This window comes from Trematomus bernacchii, unplaced genomic scaffold (assembly GCF_902827165.1).
Source record: "Trematomus bernacchii unplaced genomic scaffold, fTreBer1.1, whole genome shotgun sequence".
Classification (NCBI taxonomy): Eukaryota; Metazoa; Chordata; class Actinopteri; order Perciformes; family Nototheniidae; genus Trematomus; species Trematomus bernacchii.
In genome coordinates this window covers 1,100,114-1,120,376 of record NW_022987668.1, presented here as the reverse complement: position 1 = coordinate 1,120,376, position 20,263 = coordinate 1,100,114, and the positions used below count along the sequence as shown (strand labels likewise).

Genomic DNA, 20,263 nt, shown 5'->3' with positions numbered 1-20,263 from the left:
GTCGTAAAAACGCCAATACTGAACGTCATCATGCCAAACATTAGCCCCCCTTTAGCTTAGCACTGGTGACTTGAAGTCATGTGACCGTGCCATAGTTTAACGTTAGCTTTTTACTTCAAAAATCATAAAGTGGAGTTAATGTGTTAAGGTTATCCTGCTGAACATAGCATGTAAGGATCATTAACATGTGTTTGCCACAGATCTTATATTCCGCAATATTCAAAACCATGTCACCACTTCACCACTCCATACATTCAGGAGTACTATGAGCTAATGAGGGTAACTGGAATCATGTTTTATTGAGGAGATGGTCATTAGGTTGTGATGGTGATTCATCATATCATTAATAATCTTTGAAATATTAAACAGTATGTATTGATTAATTCTGCCAGCAGATGATCACGGAAATGTTGTAAATGTATGGCAACCTAAGAGGGACAAATGCATCAGCCTGCTTCTGTGTGTGGTTTTCTTTTACCACTTTCAGTACAGAATTAGCATTTGGCATGCATGTCATTAAACCAAAAAGTAATGCTTGTTTCATTTCATTTTCTGACTTTCGTATCTTGTGGCACGCAGCCGAAGACCAGCGGTTGTAATGACTAAATAAAATAAATTCACAAATATATAATTTATATGTCTAAAGGTTCAATATTGTCTTGATGGTGTTGGGCACTGTAGATTTTGAAAAACTGAAGGAAATAATGCATTTTTTGCCGCTGTTTGGTTACTATAGGAGACGTTTTCACTGCTTTAATATTTTGTTATGCAACTAGTGTTTTCTTTCTTTCATAGAGATTGTTGCACTCATACCACGTCATATTTGTACAATCAACTGAACACCAGTGTGATCTTTCTGCTTTGTCCAACAGTGTAAACCCAACTTCCAGTGAGACTTCAGAGTGTGTGCATGCACAGTTCATCGTGAGTGATACTAGGGATTATTATTTATGAGCACAGGCTGGTGTCCATTGTTTCGGCGGGTAGACCAGCTGTGTGTCTGTTCCTCAGGGGGATGTGGGGCCGCCAGTCCTGCACACTGAGGACCCCCTTTTGTCTTGGCCTTGGTCATTAAAAGAGCCCAGCCTGGGGACTGGCCCCCTGCTGTTCGGAGACCCCACATCCATCACCATACACTCACACACAACACACACACAATGGGAGTGGAGCACAAGTATGATCTGCAGCGACATGTAAAGCGATTTTTGCCGTTTGCATTAAAACCAGTTAAACAAGACCTCCTTCCCTGTCCAGTTGCACCACTCTGTCTCAATAATTTGCCATCTTTCTTACACTCTCACTGAGCAGCAACAGGTATAACTGGTCCCTATAGACTTTTTTTTTTTTAAAACAAGTATCTTTATCTAAATAAATGCCTGAATTTCCCCAAGGGGATAAATAAAGTTCCATCTTATCTTATCTTAAGTAAACAACTTGAGGAGTTTCATAGTCACAGCAGCACTGTAGTCAAGCATTAAACATCAAATAAGATACAAATGTAAAATATTCACAGTAGAAAAGACATTTAACACTGGAGTATCTAAATCAAACACAATATAGAGAAAATACTGAAGAATACATTTGACCAATTGAACCATTTCAGACGCAACAGATATATAAAGACATTGGTTAATATAAACATTCATAATATAAGATAAGACAAGATAAGATTGACCTTGATCCCTACAGGAAATGCAGGTTTAATGGCAGCAACAGAAGAAAGAAACACAGATAGTACACATAAGAATATACACAGTGATAGTAAAGAATACAAATAAAATACAATAAAATAAGAATTGACATGTATCAACAGTATGAATAGAAACGACAACAATTAAATTCTGATCCGGTGAATATACTGTATATAAAGTATATACATATATAAACATACATTACAATTCGCAAACATCTATGAGTTTAATGTAGGTTTTTATTACCCTCTACACCTGTAGTTCACATAGGTGTTCAAACTCACTCAACTTCATGATGGAGGGTGTGTGTGTGTGTGTGTGTGGTGTGTGTGTGTGTGTGTGTGTGTGTGTGTGTGTGTGTGTGTGTGTGTGTGTGTGTGTGTGTGTGTGTGTGTGTGTGTGTGTGTGTGTGTGTGTGTGTGTCTCGCCCCTCCCACGCAACGTCATACTCATAACCGTTGAAACCGTTAAGCGAAGAGCACGGTTCTCTTTAAGGAGTTTCTCCAGTCGGCGGCGGAGTGAAAAACGGAGCAGCAACAAAACAATAAAACATACAAAAACACCACGACGGTTCTTTATTTCCAGCCGCAGGAAAAACATGAGACGTCGTATGGATGTATTCAACTTTTCCGCCATTGTTTGGGTGACGAAGGACGGCTGAAAGCAGCAGAGTTTCTGGCAGGACTTTTAAGGAGAAACTGGCGACCATCAAAGCAAACCGAGTGAGTAACTTTGTACATCAAAGTGTGATTTAACTAAGTACATTTACTCAAAGTACTGTGCTTGAGTACAATGTTGATACTTTAACTTGAGTATTTCCTTGTTATGCTACTACTTTGTGCTTCTACCTCACTACAATTCAGAGGTGAATCGTTTAATTTTACTCCACTACATTGTCTTAGTACCTTTAGTTACTTTACAGATGTGGATTAATGATGTGAAATATAATCAAGTGTTAAATCAGACTTTAGTTCCACCTGGAGTAAATTCACAAGCTACCCTGCAGTATACAAAGTCATTCAAACTAGCTGCACCTTTACCAGCTTTGAGAACACTTTAATGATCAATCATTATAAAACATATCATATATATTATTCTGAAATGGACCAATCTGCACAATGACTACTTTTACATTTGGTACTTTGACTATATATTGATGCTATTACTTTTTTTCAAGTAAAAGTACATATGCAGATTGGTCCATTTCAGAATAAAATATATGATATGTTTATAGTTTGATGATAAATTACTCTAGGTGTAACTAAAGTATGATATTAAGTGTTTATTTTACATTATTAATCCAAATCTGTAAAGTAACTAAAGGTATTAAATAAATGAATTGTAGTGGAGGAGAAGTACAACGTAGCAACAAATGTAAATACTTAAGTAAAGTACAATTACATTACATTATTTGTTTAAAGCCTTTCATCAAGCCAAAATACCCAATAGTTTCGGCTTCTCAAATGATCTTTTTACTACATTTTTGTGTCCTTTTAATCTGTTTTTAAAGTTAAATTGAAGTCATATTGAGTTGGTGTAAGTTGTGGTTTGCATTACTTAAAATTAGATGTTTTTGTTTTCAGACTAAACAATAGATCCATTTATGGTACCAACAAATGAATCAGCGATGAAACTAATCATTAGTTAGGTTGCCCTGGTGAGTGTAAACACACAGAGTTTACTACACAAAGTGTCAATGAAACCTTAGAAACCAACACAAACACCGGAAGATGTTAATCCAATATTTGTAGGAGATAACTGAGAGAATATCTTCTGAATGGTGTTTTAGTGTTCATGTTTACTGCCTTTTTATTTCTGATAACTCATCTAATGCAGCTCTTTCTCAGCCTGTCCTCTCTTTCTATTTCTGATGCCTAATGTGCTATCCAAGATACAAGTTTTTACTCACATGAGCAACATTTTCCAGCTGCACAGATGTGTCAGCACTGCTATATTTATAAGGAAAAAAGTCCAGACCACACTTTGGATGAGTGGCCTTTTTGATTACAGCCTAACTTTAATAAGATTTGATATGGAAAATATGGAAATGATTGGCTTGTTTTGGTAGTTTGACTCAGTTTTTCCTTCACAAACCACCTGAATCCAATAAATGATCTTGGATTAATATGTTTTTTGGCATTTATATCTTTCAGTCCAGCCTACAAGGTTGTAGTCATGATAACGACTGCGTTATTTTCCTATTGACTCACCAAGGCTGCTTATCTATGTGTTACTGGATCTAGTCCCTGCCCTGCACGGTTAGTAGCTTGTGATACTAATATCCTTATACAGAACAGTGTGTACGTACAGAGCATCTCTTCTGATTGTCTCAGATAAAGATAAGGGACGTTACAATGACTCAGTTCTCTGCATTTGATTAAAGGTAAAGCCTGTTTGATTGTAAACACATCTTATCTGTTGCATTTACAAATACGGTCCAATTTGAATACAGCAATTCAAAGTATTTATTGACAAAATTATCATCTATTCGGTCCTCTCGGAGTCATTTTGCCATTAGGACACAGACAATCATTTCTCCCAGCTTCATGCAGATTGCTTGTATTTAGACATCTCCTCCAGCTTAGTGAGTACGTTTCTGGCTCAGTTTGATGGTCACATGATGTGCACTCACCTGTTGATTAAATCAAACCTGTGAGCTTTCTGCATACAGGACGTTTTCTCCGCCCATTCTCATGTATTTATCCAACCTTATCCTCTACTGAACCCTCTAGTCAATACTGTTCCAGACAGTGGCTGACTAACTGTTTCTAGAGCACTGGAGAGGAAGAGGGATGAGTAATAACATCCATCCATACCCAGAGTGTTATCCCCATGTGATCAAGAAACAAATAGTTAAGTCAGGTTTATTTTTTTATTTGATGGATGTACACAACTGAAGTGTGTGAAGGGATACACAATTTGGAAAAAGCACCCAGTTGCAGTAATTTTGACTGATGATGCAAATAGCGATATTAAAGGGAATGATAATGTTTAAGACATCATTCACATTATCATTGGGAAATATAATAATATGACCTTGGTGTGATTTTATTGAGGGTCCTACCAAACAAGATTTTTTACTTCATTCAGATATGTTCACCTGTTTTGCCTTTACTGAATACTGCGCTTACAGTGATTTAAGATATTGCATTAGTCCATTTTCGTGATTTCGGTAACATTTCAGATTATTGTGCAACCCTACAACTATGTTTAAAAGCAGCTGCTTTAGTTGCAGAGTAGCTGAAGAAATGTGATGAATTAAGTCCTGCGTTTTGTCTTGAAGGCTGCAGGTGATTTTAAAGATCTCTCAGCCTTCCTCACATTTCAAGGTCAGTCAATTCAGTACATCCCAGATGGGAAATCTAGAGCTACAAATGGATTCTGCTAATAATGGGGGCATCTCATCAGATCTGTAATATAACCACTCTGTCGCCATTCATGTCGACACAGATATCTGTTCTGTCCTTAGAGGGACCGTCACACTATCTCTAACAGTTTCAATTTGTTTTGAAATGATTGAAAATGTCTGATACAGGATATGGATTCTCCTCACTAAATACTCAAAATACAACAAATCATACCCAAGTATACATGTTTAAAACAACAGTACAGTGAGATATATATAACATTCCCTTTATGAAAACCGTTGACTTTAATATGAATCACATTGTTAAATTGCCATCTTGATATACATGTGCCATCCCACTTCAACTAACTTTGTTTTTCTACTACCTTGACTTTATATATATACATATAAGATTAGTTGAAAATAATGAAGAATTCACTATTTAAGTCGCCATGTGCTCTACCTTTTACAATGATACCCGCCTGCCCAAAATAACACCTTCCTCAGCTTGAAGAGTGCTACTTAAGGACAGCATTACTGAGATGTAGTAACTGAATGCATCTGGTCAAAAAGTAGTGAGGTAAGCCACAATGACTCATTTTCTGTTTCCACATGTGTTAGCTACTTGCAACCAAGCATGCTTTGTGCTGAGCCAGGCTAAATACATCCTACGCAGACCTGGTAAACAGAAATGAAACTTACATTCATCTATTGTCTTCTGAAAATGTGTACGAGATAAACAAGCTAACAGTCCCAAAATATCAGCATTTCTGTGATACCGTTTTCCCTTATATGGACATCAGAGCATTTTAGAAGTTAAAACATCCACAGGAGTTGATGTTTTTTAATTAGAAAAAAGGAAAGATTATAGCTTACATCGTGAATAATACAATGCAGAAATATACCCGCAAAATACAAAGGTTTGAGGTTATATATCACATGTCCCTAATAATCACTTTTCAAGCGTCAATGCATGACGAAATTGACCTAAAATACCATTAAAAAAAACCTTTGTTTGCAGAGGTTAATACATGATACAGTATTAAGTATCCATGGCAGCAGATGTAGTTGACAAAGGCCTGTAGCAATACTTCAGAAAGCACTGTTTACCTGCTTCGTGTTCTTAAAGTCAGACCACACAAAACAAATATATTAACGGCTTGTTCAACCAGATTTCATCAAAGCCTTTGAAAGAGAGCCGAAGGGTTCAAACGGCCGGCTTTATTTCCTTTCTCTGACACCAGTTATGCCTAAGTAATGCAAAATTGGTGTTTTCCAAAGACAGATGCAGCTGCTGCCATTAAAGTGCTTTGCTGCTGCTGTTTTCCAACATCCATTAACGGCAGCTTACCCGGATATAATGCTGCATGGACACAGCTAATCCATAATGTTAGTCATTTTTCCAACAGCAGTATAGCTTCGGACTATGGCAGTGAGTTTAAACTCTTTACAGGCATTAAGGGGAAGATATAAACTGACACCAGTATTGCCTATAATGGCCAAAGCACACAGAGAGCCTTTATGTAAATGGTACCTTTCATGTACTCGACACACTGAGGCGCCGTTTACACGAGGAGAAAACTGCTTGTATCTGCATAGTTTCGCGTGTGTATAGCCCTATTATTTACACGAGGCCGATAGAAACGGACCCCACAAACGATAACGGGTCCCAAGGTGGATAGATTTGCAAACGAAACGCTCTGGGGGGTCAACCGAGTCCGTGTAATCACCTCTATACGAATATTTCCTGAAAAAATAACGATAGCCCCGCCTCTCCCCACCTCTCCCCTGCTCACTGCTGTAGCATGGCCAGTAGCCATCTGTAACGATCAACTATCAAAAATAGCTGTGTTAATTAAACGCACAAGGGGTTCTTGAATGAAATAATATTATAAAAGGCAAACCAGAATTGTTAACGCCCAATATACTCCTTAAACAAAATAAACAGTCAGATTTCATGCATTGATCCATTATATTGACAATTTTCCAGCCAAACAACACAAACAAAATTAAACAGTCCGCTCTGCGATACACCAAACTTGTCTTTACTGCCTAATCCAGGCCATTATTGTTCATTGCTCCTGCGCCCGTCGGCGGCAAAAAGATAAATGTTTGTAGGCAGAGGACCGGCGTGTCCCAGAGGAGCGATCTCACCCGGTGTTTGTAGAGAATATCTCTCTTTCTGAGCGCGTCCTCTCCACGGAGACGTGCTTCTTGGTCGGTCGATGCAATATCCACAGATTCGGTTTCTTTCAGTTAACTTCCCCGTTGCATTTATCCATATATTTACATGCTGAGGAAATTACTATATCCCGCTGAATACCAGCAATTGCCACACACACTTCCTCCTGTCAGTAGCTACTGCTAGTGCTACTGCTACTGACCATGCTACAGATATTAGTGCAAAATCTACAGCTCCTCTACCACAACCATCAGCAACAAGTGGACATGGAGAATTACATGAACTACATGTTGCTAAATCCACCGCGGGGCATAAACAGAAGGGTAGCCATGGCAACATTGCTGCGGGGCTGCTCCGGAGTCTTCTTCGCTGCTTTTGGTGTATTTTGTGGCGGAAGTTACAGCGCCACTTACAGTCCCGGCATATGTACTACAGCGTTTTCAGCGGTCTCGTTTGAACAGACACGTTAAATGAAACGAATGCATGTGAACGGAAGACTTTTTTTGAATACGCATACTGTGCATAAACGCAAACGTTCCCGTGTGCACAACGCCTAAGCAAACTGAAGCTTCAAACTATTAGAAGCACATTTAGACTCTTTTGTTTGGCAGAGAAGGCCGGTGATTTTGTTCCTGATAACCGTCTGGCAGAGATGACAATGATATTTGTTTATAAGACAAGGTGCTTGTGAAACAGGATAGGACCTGCAGTTTGGCGACATGTGATGAGCTGACTCATAACACAAAAGGGCTTACTACACATTCAAGAGGAACCATGTAAAGTTTCACAAGCACAATCCCTCAAGGAAATCACGCAACTAAGAAACAATTGTGTAAGAGTCCAGGAAGCTTATTTACAAGTTAACAGTGTTTAATAAAACAATAGTACAATGATACAATGAATTTGCAGTAAGTGACTCGCGCCCGAGTGTGCTCTCTCTCCGTCTCCGTGATGGGCGGCTGGAAAAAAGACAGACTTCCTGTTGGCTTCCCATATTATCATCTATAGTCTTCTCCCATTGGCTTAGCGTTGACGGGGGTGGGTCTTAATAGAGAGGCGAAGTCCCGCCCTTCTACTTCCGCCCCATAGGACCTTATTTTGGGAAAAAGTAAGTATTGAAGTCAATGGGGAGTATGTACAGCTCTCAACATGCCCAGACTTGTAGTGATTTTCACCTCTTTTAATACTTTTCGCCTTATTCTGAAAGAAAGAGGTGAAATGTGCCAACGTGACGGCCATCTTGGTGTTGGTGACGTGTGCGAGACCAGAGATGTAGTTCATTGAGCGGTTTCACACAAAAAAAGTGTTACTTCACAGTTTTACGACACATTTTTTTTTTTTTTTACTTGCAAAATTATCTTTTAAATTGACAAACATCATATGTGTAATTCGTGGCACAATTCAAACGGGATCGAAAGATAATCTTTCTCTCTCCATTGACTTCAATACATACTTTTTCCGAAATAAGGTCCCATGGAGGTCCACCGGAAGGGGAGGGACTTCGCCTCTCTATGGTGATGTGGCATAGATCGTCTCCCGCGAGAGATTAATAACGTCAATAAGGAGCATTAGACTTTGTGTGTTTGATTATGTAACGCCACAAGTCACTGTCCTCATATTCTCATTCATAACATACTGTTTGATACATGCTAACGGCTATAAACAAAGAAACTCTGTGGAGCCGGAAGTTGGAGACAATACTCGAGAAACCGGAAGTCGAGTGTGTGAACATCCGGTTTCAGAATAAAACAGTTTCAAAATAAAACAGTGTATTCATTTTTCATTCCGGCACGTATATTGATTTTATTTCTTACAAAATCAAGGTCAAACTGTTAGACACAAACAGAAATAAGTTGCTAAGCTAACCCCGGAAATGTAGTCAGTTTTCTTTAACCTTGTTTGCACCATTGTTTGATTCTTCCTCTCTTCCTGCCCTCAGTCCCAGAGGATCGGTAACATACTTATTTCGCCGTTTATAGTCCATAATCCAGACCTGGTGCAGTCTGGTGTTGCACGGGAGCCAATCCGTCGTCTTTCACTTGTTCCCAAAGGCTTTTTCCTTTGTAGTCTTTGCCGGTTGTTTAAGGTCACGAGTATCCAAGGCTCCAGCTTAATCAAATGTAAGTTATGATCAAACTCTATTTAATCTCATTAAAACGTTCAAATGTAATGCACATGGAAAATTATAATCTGATTATTTTAATGTGATTTAGTTGAGATCGAGTGCAGTTGCAGAAAGACAATAATGGATGCTTCACAAAAAAAAGAGACAGGGATATCCTGTTTTGAAATGTGGTTCTTTGTGCAACTCATTGAGTCACGTTAGAATAAAGGAAGTGTCAGCTTTATCAGGGGTAGACATTAATCTACTGGCCCGGCCCCACCATTGTAACCACGGGCCCAAGAGCATTCGCCCAAAAATCGACTCATAATGAAGAAAATTAACACATTTGTTGCAATAGTAATTTATGCACAAACTACATTACTACAACATTTGAATCATCAGTTCTTCCTCATTTTCCTCAATTGTTCATATTTGTTTTATTAAAATTATTATATTGTGGTCATTGTTAAAGAAAAAAAGGAGGTGACATTTCTGCTATGAGTATTATTATTAGTATAATGCGCTTTCTGCCTTCCTGTCATTAGGAGTTAGACATGTAATGGCTATGTAATAGATTAGATTAGCACCTTCATTTTCCTAAACTGCTGGGACATTTCCCTATAGCGAATACCTTTTATATTTTCTACTCTTCACGTACTTGTCAGCATAGGTCGGCATTGATGTACAGAGCCGACAAAAGACCTTGTTTATATCATCATATTGAAGCCAGCTCCATCGATCAAGCCAGTGTGGCTGAAACTTTCTCTCCCTCTTCTTCTCCTACTCCCTGTCACTCTCCTTTAACTCCTCCGGTGACATTCTTTTATTTGAAGATTGTTTTTTGCCCAGTGCAGCGCTTGGCTGGTTACCGGTGTTTTTAAAAACATTTTGGCGAATGGTTAGGTGGCGAGAAAGTCTGTACTGAAGGAACACGCTCTCGCTCACGGGAGCCTGTTCGCGCTGCACTCCGAGTCCGCAGCAAAAACAGCCGTTTGCTTTTCACCCAACAACGACAACCGCCTCACGAAACGCTATGTTGTAGCGTTAATGAACGAAACTATTTAACAAAATTGCTTGTCAAAATACCAGTACCACAGGACAATGTGATTTTATGTCTTACTGTTTTTTTTTTTTTTTTTTTTTTTTTAAAGCAATATTTGTAATGGCCCGAGTGGGCAAGTGGAAAGTACGTTATGCTGGCCCGGGGTGTCTAAATAGTGCTTCTGGGCCAGCGGGCCATTTATAATGTCTAGCCCTGGTTTTAGTGAGTGAGGCGGGTGTGGCTGAGTCAGCAGTTCTTCAATGTTATGATGTAAGGTAGACATTATTAGATTGTTATCAGCCAAGGAACGGTGGGTTTTGAACAATAGCTGACAAAGTTTTAGGAGTCTTTGATGTTCTTGCTCTATGTTAGTAAGTAGGTCCCCCATTCTTCGAGGGAACTTTAAAATCATCACTCAATGAGACTTCCTCACTGTATCAGCATTATTTGCATTATTACCGTAAACACAGCCTCTCTGTCTCTCACTTATTGACTCACACTTCCTAAATGGCCTGGCCTTATCTCAAAACAAATCTGTTTATGTTTTCCTGTGGTCTGCCTTTTTTTCTTTTAAGATGCACTCAGTAATACCCTTTGAGTTTCTCTGGTAATTGATATGCCTTCCTGTAATAACGGCTGTCATTAGTTGCAATCTGCTGTTTTCCGCTGGAAGGCTGAATCACCCACAGCTGCACAGAGGTTTCTGGTCAGTCCAATTAAATGTATGAAATTGCAGAAATGAAGCGCTGTAGAACAACAGTAGAGCCAGAAGTATTTATTTTTATTATTGGTAGTTGCTTTCTCATCCCAAAAAAAGGAAGGGTTATTTTTTTTAAGCTTTTTCTTTGCTATATTTTGTAGTAAATAACCTCCTAAGGTTCACCTGTACATTTCTTTAACCAGCATTAATTGTTTTTGTTGTAATATCAGTAGGTCAAATCAATGACAGTGTATATCACAACTGGTGGTTTACAGTGGAAACACTAACACCTGCATTTGCACTTCCACTTAGCTCTTTGGACTTTTATTATAGCATTTTTGATATTTGTTGGGGTGTTTAAGACCTGCAACTTCATTGTTTTGTTCCCTTTTTTTCACGGCTTTCCTTAGCCTCATCTCGAGCTGCATTAATCGTCTGTTCTCGGGGGTTGTTTTAAATGTATTTATTTTGTTCATTCTAAAATGAAGCAACTGTCCCTGTGATAAATAAAGTATTCCGATTCTTTAAAGTTTTGTAGCAGATAAAAGTGAATATCTTTGACATTTTGACTGCTAAAACATTTTAAGAATTCACATCAGACTTTGAGAAATTGGGATGAACATGTTCTGATATCGAGTTGACCAAACTATAAATCGAGGAGAACAATCTGTTGATAATCCAAATCAAATGAAACGTTAAAGGAAGGACTATACGCTGTTGTACCTGACTTAAAGGTCCCCTATCATACTGTTTTTCATCAATATATTATAGGTCTCAGATATATACAAAACATGTCTCTGAAGTGTTTGGCTCCAAACACCAAACAGATCATTGCATCATTACCCATAATCCCCTCTGTTTCAGCCCTGTTTCAAAATTGCTGATTCTCTGTCTGTTACTTTAGATGAAAATAAGGAGCCACTCCCCACGCCCCTCTTACCTCATTCACACCAACGCAACTCCGGTTCAAGCTCCGTGCTAGAGCTTTTCAGGTTCAGAACCGGTTCTTCGGTTTAGCTCCGGCTCTTTTCACACCGCCCAGAGTCCGACTGGTGCTGCGTCATCGTTTGCGTCATGACGTAACCGTTTGCGTGCCTGCTTCATAAAGCCAAACCTTGGTCGTTAATACATCATAAAGTGGCCAAAAAAGGTGTTTAAGACCTGCAACTTCATTGTTTTGTTCCCTTTTCTTCACGGCTTTCCTTAGCCTCATCTCGAGCTGCATTAATCGTCTGTTCTCGGGGGTAGAAAAGCTTGGATATAAAGACACATTTAGTGACTAACTGGTGAAAATGATAGCAGCAAGTTAGCTGAATAAGTGAGAAGAAGCCTGAATGTCTGACCTCCATTTGGCTGCTCACAGAAACACCACACCAAATGGATGTTAATATTACTCCATATTTGATAAATGTGTATGTGGGAAAGTGTTTGCTAACAAGTTTAGAAAATGGTTTCTAATAATAATGCGGTCCCTGATGAGAGTGAGGGCTGTAGATTATTCCAAGCAGCTGCATTTGGACTTCCAGTGAAATCCTATACCATGACCCGTAGAAATTGGTGGTTGATGATAAACTGATGGGATTGCATTGAGGTTACTTTAGACCAGAAGCTAAATTAATCAAATGTAGGTAAATTATGCTTAAAGGTGGGGTAGGTAATTCTCTTCAGAAACACTTTTTGTTATATTCCATGGAATGCTCTTAACATCCCGATAGCAATGAATATATTAAATGCTTTGACAATAAATACATTAAAAAAATGTCATCTGTGGAAACCGTGGCGCTGTAAAAAGCACGACCAATCATCTGAGCCGGCCCGGCTAAAATAACTGGATGGCCTACCTGCCCGTCAGCCTTCCATCTCGTGCACAAACTTATCTCGTGCCCTCATTGGTCATGTGCGCGTTCATGTGTGTTGGAGGAGGGGCTCCGTAAGGAAGTCTGAAGGAAGGGGCAGATTTTTTTTGGCTGTGTACTTTCAAATTCTAGCGCACTCGAGCTGGTTTCTCCATTCTTACCTACCCTACCTTTAACACTTGAATATGCTTTAAGAAAAACAACACGGCCTACATCGAAGCTCTCCGTAGGGTTTCATTTATTGTGTTAGCAGCTCATTCCTTAAAACAGGAGCCTCAGATAGCTTATCATGAGAGGAAATAGGAAGGGTTTATTTCAAGCGTGTTATGAAAATAAGTAATTGGGCTTTTTTCTTATCAATTTAGATTTGATAGAAAATGTTTTCAATTTGAATTTACTGAATTTATTTGAAAAGTGGGCTTCTTAACACATGAATACTACTGTGTAATATCTGTTTTCATCTATATTTAAGAAGTACAATACAAGAAAAGCACAAGTTTCATTTGTGGGCCATACACATTATACTTTTTAGTTTGGACACCCCTGCTTTAGACTATCAAAATGTGTAGGTTTTGAATCTAACAACATTGTATTCATGGTGGTAGCGCTGCTTCATATATACATTTCTTTGTATATCACTACTCTTACGGCCCGTCCACACAGCGGCTTTGGAAAAAGCTTGCCGGCGGGCATGTCTGAAGCTCGACCAACAACAAATCACATGAATCTCCCGCCCCTGAGACACAAGCAGCGGTTTGATTGGCTAGAGCTTGTACTGGCATATGATTTGATTGGCTGACGCTTCCACCGAAAGCTTCAGAAGCTTCAAAAGTTGAACATTGCTCAACTTTTGAAGCCTGAGATGCCTGGAAAGCTCCGCTCTGCTTCCCACAATGCAGTTCGGCGAAAAGTGAGGCAAAGTGACGTCACCCCATTCAAAGTGAATGGGCAGAAGCGTTGGAAAAAAAATTTAACGCTGCTGTGTGGACATACCGTTACAGTTCTTGTTTTTAAGATAGTGATACGTCACTTTTTAGGAATTTCAGCGTCCACTTTGTATCCGTCCTTGTGACATCCGTACATGACTGCAGCCTGAGAAATATACACCATGTCTTTCCCGTCACACTGTGAATCATCACTGTCGGTATTACACTTGGCATATTTTATATAATGCCTTGACATGGACTGCAACTGTGTTCGTCACACTCTAGTTACACAATCACACACACACTCTCAGACACACTGACACGTCTTTAAGTTTAGATTATGTTGAGTGTGAGCGAACATGTCGAGCCACAGAGAGATGACCTTTAGCATGCACAGTCACAGTCGCAAGTATTTGTTGATAATTAGATATGCCGTTCTATTTGAAGTGTGTGTGTGTTGTACGATTATTGCCCACTGATGTAAGTTTCTCTTCATACCGCCACAATTCTGTATAACATAGTGTTTTGCGCTCAGTCTAACAAGATATAGAAAGACAGAAGAATCCAGCAGACTTGTTGGCTCTGTTTGTTTTGGCTACAGAGGACCCAGAATCAAAGCATCAGTCTGTAACATATCTCTCAGTGTTGCTCAGGTGTCACTGAACAAGACGCCATGAGCTGTAGACACAGTGAGTCATCGCTAAAACCTGACCTCCACTATCAAGCAACCGAATGCTTTCAATGCATCGGCAGTATATATCATCTTGAGGGGACACACCTTTTTTCACACGTTAAATATACAGCTGCAACTTATCAGCTTGGCAATTATTTTTATAGATAAGTCAACATTTTAATAATTTGTCGGGCAAAAATGGCTAGTAAAGTTTCTTTAAATATGTGGATTTCCTGCTTATTTGATTTATTTGAGTAAAATTGGCACTATTTAATACTATTTAATCTTTACACTTTACTTTAACTTCCTATATTTATATCTTTATTTGTTATGTTTTATTGCACAGACCTTTACTTGTTTTTTTGTTTTAAATGTATTTATTTTTTTCATTCTAAAATGAAGCAACTGTCCCTGAACTACATTTTCTCCCGGGATAAATAAAATATTCCGATTCTTTAAAGTTTTGTAGCAGAATATTTTTGACATTTTGACTGCTAAAACATTTTAAGAATTCACATCAGACTTTGAGAAATTGGGATGAACATGTTCTGATATCGAGTTGACCAAACTATAAATCGAGGAGAACAATCTGTTGATAATCCAAATCAAATGAAACGTTAAAGGAAAGACTATACGCTGTTGTACCTGACTTAAAGGTCTCCTATTATACTGTTTTTCATCAATATATTATAGGTCTCAGATATATACAAAACATGTCTCTGAAGTGTTTGTCTGAAACACCAAACAGATCATTGCAGCATTACCCATAATCCCCTCTGTTTCAGCCCTGTTTCAAAATTGCTGATTCTCTGTCTCTTACTTTAGATGAAAATAAGGAGCCCCTCCCGACGCCCCTCTGAGAGAGATTTGGTTAAAAAGAACACAATGGTGCTCTAGTACCCCATTCACACCAACGGTGTTTCGGGGCCGGTTCGGTGCTGGTGCTTGAAAAGCACCGGGTTTTCCTGTTCACACCGCAGCGGAGCAGCCTCTAAGCTCCGGAATCCGGTTCGTTTCGAGCACCAAAAAGTTGTCCGTGTAGAAGCAAGAACCGCTTACGTCGGAGGGGGGCGAGATTAACCTGAGCTAACAGTTAAGGCGAGTACGGCAAATAAAAGTTGTAACCAGCAGTAGTGCTGAGCAAAGTGACTAGAACGCAACCACACACTTGTAAAAAAAAAACACGCTTTATAAAGTCAGGCAACACTAACCAGGCTTCGTGTGATTCTGTTTATTTGTACCTTACTTTGACCATCCGTTCGCTGTTATTGATCATTGTGGAGAGCAGGCAGACGTTTGTTATTATAGCAGCTATCGGATGGAATCAATACATGGGCTGCACAGGTTGTCATGTCCGACTATCACAAGTAGAATCATAATGAAAAATACGCCGGTAAAAAGTGCCTGTATAAAACGGCTTAGCAAGTAGTCAGTTTAGCTTCGGTTGCTATGCTAACATCACCCATGTTATACCAGAGAAACTTTCATAACAGCGTTGTGATGCCAAACAGCGTCAATTCAGACTGACACACATTCACTTAAGGGGAACTGGGGATATGTAACAGCTGCTTGTGTGACAGTCAGACAGTGAATACTTTAGAGCCGTGTGAGCTAACCCGGAGCTAACGGGAGAATATACTCCCGTTGAAGAGCAGTCAGCACTGCAGCGGTCGGTACATGCTGCTGAAACACATTAATAAACAATGAACCACGGCACTCTGGAGAAAAGTATAAGGTTGGAGAAGTCGTTATTTAATTTAATCTGGCTTCGTATGATTAAAAGCAACACAGTCCCCGGCCCGTTGTTGTTGTGAGGTGAGCTCCGTTGGGGAGAAACTCAGCGACGTAAACTGTGACGTCATGACGCAGCAGCGGCAGCACCAGTCGGGCTCTGAGCGGTGTGAAAAGAGCCGGCGCTAAACCGAAGAACCGGTTCTGAACCAGAAAAGCTCTAGCACGGAGCTAGAAGGGGAAAAGCCTTGGTGTGAAAGGGGTATAGGAGGAGATTCAGGTGATAAGGTGGGGGGGGGGGTTACCTTGGTTGGTGATCGGCTAATGGTTACACAAGCCACAAAATCGTTATGACATCATAAAGTGGCCAAAATCTGATCAGCTCATTTTCAGACAGGTTTTTATTTAATGGATCAGGACAGAAAGAGAGAGAATCTTTTTTCCTGAAACTTTCAGAATCTCTTTCCACAGAGGGGACACATGTTGATGTAGAAGCGGATTTTGCATAATAGGTGACCTTTAAAAGAAAGTCCAGTCATCATCAGTCAAGATGTCCGTGTCACTGTGAAAGCTGCAGTGGGACCTTTGGCCTCTGCATCCTGGTGCAGACTGTCGATATGTGGTGGGCAGACTCCACCTCTCTGGGTTTCAGCACTCAGGCTATTAATGGCGCTCTCTATTCACAACATGTTGCTGTTAGGCCCACTTTCTCTCATGTGGGCACATCCTCTTATATTCCTCAGACCTGCACGGGTCAAGAAGTGCATTCAAATATCCATTTAACGTTTTGGCCATAGCTTCAAACTCTAATGTCTCTGGGTGTGTAAACAAAGATTCCTCAGTAGATATTCATGGTCCATTTTTAGGACACATTAAAGCTGGCAGTGTTTCAAGCTGTTGCATTTTTAGCATGGGGTGACCGTCTGCTTGTGCCTTTTATTTCTGTTTCTCCCCGAGGACGTCACATCCAACTCCTCTGTGGAATTCAAGAAGTAGAACATGTGAGAAGTGGATCAAAACATGGCAAGATATGTTACAATTCAGAGCCAAGACTTGTTATCCAACACGAGTTAAGACCAAGATCCAAACGCCACCAATGCTTTTCCTCAATGATTGATTGATTGATTGATTCCCCTCTGCCAGTTAACCTCTTAAGCACGGCGGTCCCCCCATTGGACCCCTCCCACCGTTTTGTTTTCGAGATAATGTCTCAGGGCTTCTTAACATTTATGAAACTATTAATGTGTAGCACCAGATTAACGGGAAGAATCTCAGCTAACTGAAGATATGAACCATTTTTACCAAAACACAAGTCTCAAAAGAAGCGTCTAAATGACCCCTGAGCGAAAAAATTCTAACGCACTGCGGCACACAATTCAAGATAAAGATACCCTTATTACTTATCGTAGCTGCACATACAATATAGCCGATTAAAGCTGAGACTCCACTGATTATTTAGGTATAGTATCATCACTGAGCGATCCGAACTTGCGACAGGGGAAGCAAACACAGACATCACAACACGTACCTTTACGGAGCTTTTACGGCAGATCGTCTCACCGTAGCTGTCAATTAGGTCAAAAGACGTGTTCAATGGCATTAAAACGAAAAAAAAAAAATCTACAACTGTTGATCCATAGGTTGATAATGTACCTGTGCCTTTTTAAAAAAATTATTTATAATCCATAATTCCATTTTTTTATGTAAAAATCGGAGCGGAAAAGTTAGCTGCTAATGGTAGCCACCAGAGTGTATGCAGCTTCCGGTTTTGGTAACGCGTCACTCTCACTCCTTATTTGTTAACGTTTTGGTGTGTATATAACTTTCCCTCGATTCCATTGGCTCTAGCGGTTATAAAGAGATTTCATTCATCAAAATCGAGCAAGGGGGGCCAGAGATAGGTCAAATCCACCCAAATGACCCCAGAAGTGGGGGTTTTTGCTAAATCTCTCTTAAAAGGTCAAATTTCACTTGTTTTGCATCAATCTTGATACAGGGTACTTATTATATGTTGTACTTTGGATTCCTAAAGCTTTTAGTCTACTAACCCATCATCCAAGGGTAGTTTTCACTATAAGTAAAAAATAATTTTTGGACAAACACTATAATTTACAGTTTTTTACTATGTAAAATCTGAATTTTCTTTAAAATAAAAAACATCTATATTGATTCTGACTTTTCTACATCCAACTCACAGGTTTATCATTACTTTGAGAATAAAGATTATTAATTTAACCCTTTTAGAAGGGAAGATATGGTCATTTGTTCTGGGAATGTCATTTTCGAGCCTGAGACCTGAAAAACAGGCTCAGGGCTTAAGAGGTTAAGGGTTGAACTTTAACCTAAATGGGGCCTCTATGGTGGACACTTGCTTGTTGACTGGCTTTCTATCTGATATCTCTCTCTCACACACGCACGCACACACACACACACGCATGCACACACACACACAGCACTGTTCCTGTTTTAGCTCCATATGCCCTGTTGACCTCTTCTTCTTTGCTTACTGTTGGCAGATGTATAGCTGAAGTGGGTGTGTGTACTTATTAGTAAAGGGAATAGTCTATTATAATGATATTAACTGATAATAATATAAATGCCTTTATACCTGGAGCCTTGGAAAAGACTGAGTCCTGCTGCCATTGAAGTTTGGCTAATAATTAACACTAAGCAGGTTTAGCTTTTAAGATCTGCTTCATTCATTGTTTTTTTAGCTGCAAACATAAAATGGCAGTTAACATGATGTTGAACCTGAACGTTATTACCAGTTGGGAGCCGCTGTGTTTACCTAATATGTTTTTCTCCCATAGGTTATAAGGGCCTTGTGGCAACCCAGAAATAAATTCAGAAAGTCAGGAAAGCTCACACACCTTTTAGGGTTTATTTGTCATTCTTTGTGGCAGTTGCATGTAAAGGAGCTGGTGAATTATTGAGTGCATTTTTTTGAATTGGTATATTTCACATTTCTGATAGATATATGGTTAGTCACTTTTTGAAACCTAAACAATGATATTGATATGGAAACTCTGTAATTGTGATGCTGTTTCTAAATCACATCAATCCTAGCAATCCTACTATTTGACATAGTATAAACTAATAAGGCATTCTGCCGGATTGACCAGTCTTTAGTCTGAATAGAGACAGATATATGAGTAATGTAATTGTTGTGAATGAATTGATTGACAGTGTGCAGAAATGTTTGGTCTTTTTAAACAAATACAATCCTTTAAAATAAATGCTACAACAATTAGATGAGAAAGATAGTGCTTTGAAATTAAGAAGTAAAAGCCACGTTTCTGAACAGGTCAAACAGACTGTTGGAAGCACTTTTCTTATATAAAGGAAAGAAGCATGAACTCTAGTGAAGAGTAAAGCGTATTAAGATGAGTATCAGTGAATCCCTTTAGAAACTATAGAGACATTCCATTGTTTATGAACTCCTCTGCTCATATTTGCTCTAACTTTGTTGGATAATCATAAGTGAATATTTCCGACTGTTTGTTAATAATGCCACAGAGTGAAAGGTGATATGTTCTCATTATCTGCTGACCTCTCATATCTAACCAGGGGAAACAATGGTTTAATGTTTTACTACCCCAGCGGTGTGTTTTAAAGGGAGCGTTACACCTCAGTGACTTTACCAAACGCTACAAATCATAGAATATATTTCTTTACCTATCTATGTACCGATGTGTTCCCAGTGTTTGGCCACTCAGTGATGTAACTAGCAATATCTGAAATGTGGACCCACGGCACTATCAGAAACGTTGCTATCAGAAACAATGCCCGACTGTTTTGGACGTAATATGGTCGGTGTTTACATTAGCATCGCTAACACTCAGAGCTAACCTGTACTGGAGAGCATGTGTGTGAAGAAGCAGGAAATAAAAAGGAACTCACCTTGTGGTATAACCGGCAAGAGAGAAAGCCTTTGAGCTCCATACTGTTTTAGAAATAATCCTTGATAATCCATGATATGGCGTTTCATCACGGCAGTATTTAGTTTAGACAG

The 20,263-nt window shown here is 39.3% G+C and overlaps 1 protein-coding gene across 1 annotated transcript in view; it reads left to right on the top strand.

Annotated features, from left to right (window-relative positions):
• The first annotated feature begins 2,163 nt into the window (after window positions 1-2,163).
• The window catches only part of b3gnt2b (UDP-GlcNAc:betaGal beta-1,3-N-acetylglucosaminyltransferase 2b), a 30,898-nt gene continuing 12,798 nt past the window's right edge, over window positions 2,164-20,263 (top strand). The window contains exon 1 of the mRNA XM_034135951.1: window positions 2,164-2,413. The gene's annotated coding sequence lies outside the window, so the exon portion shown is untranslated. The remainder of the gene's footprint in view (window positions 2,414-20,263) is intronic.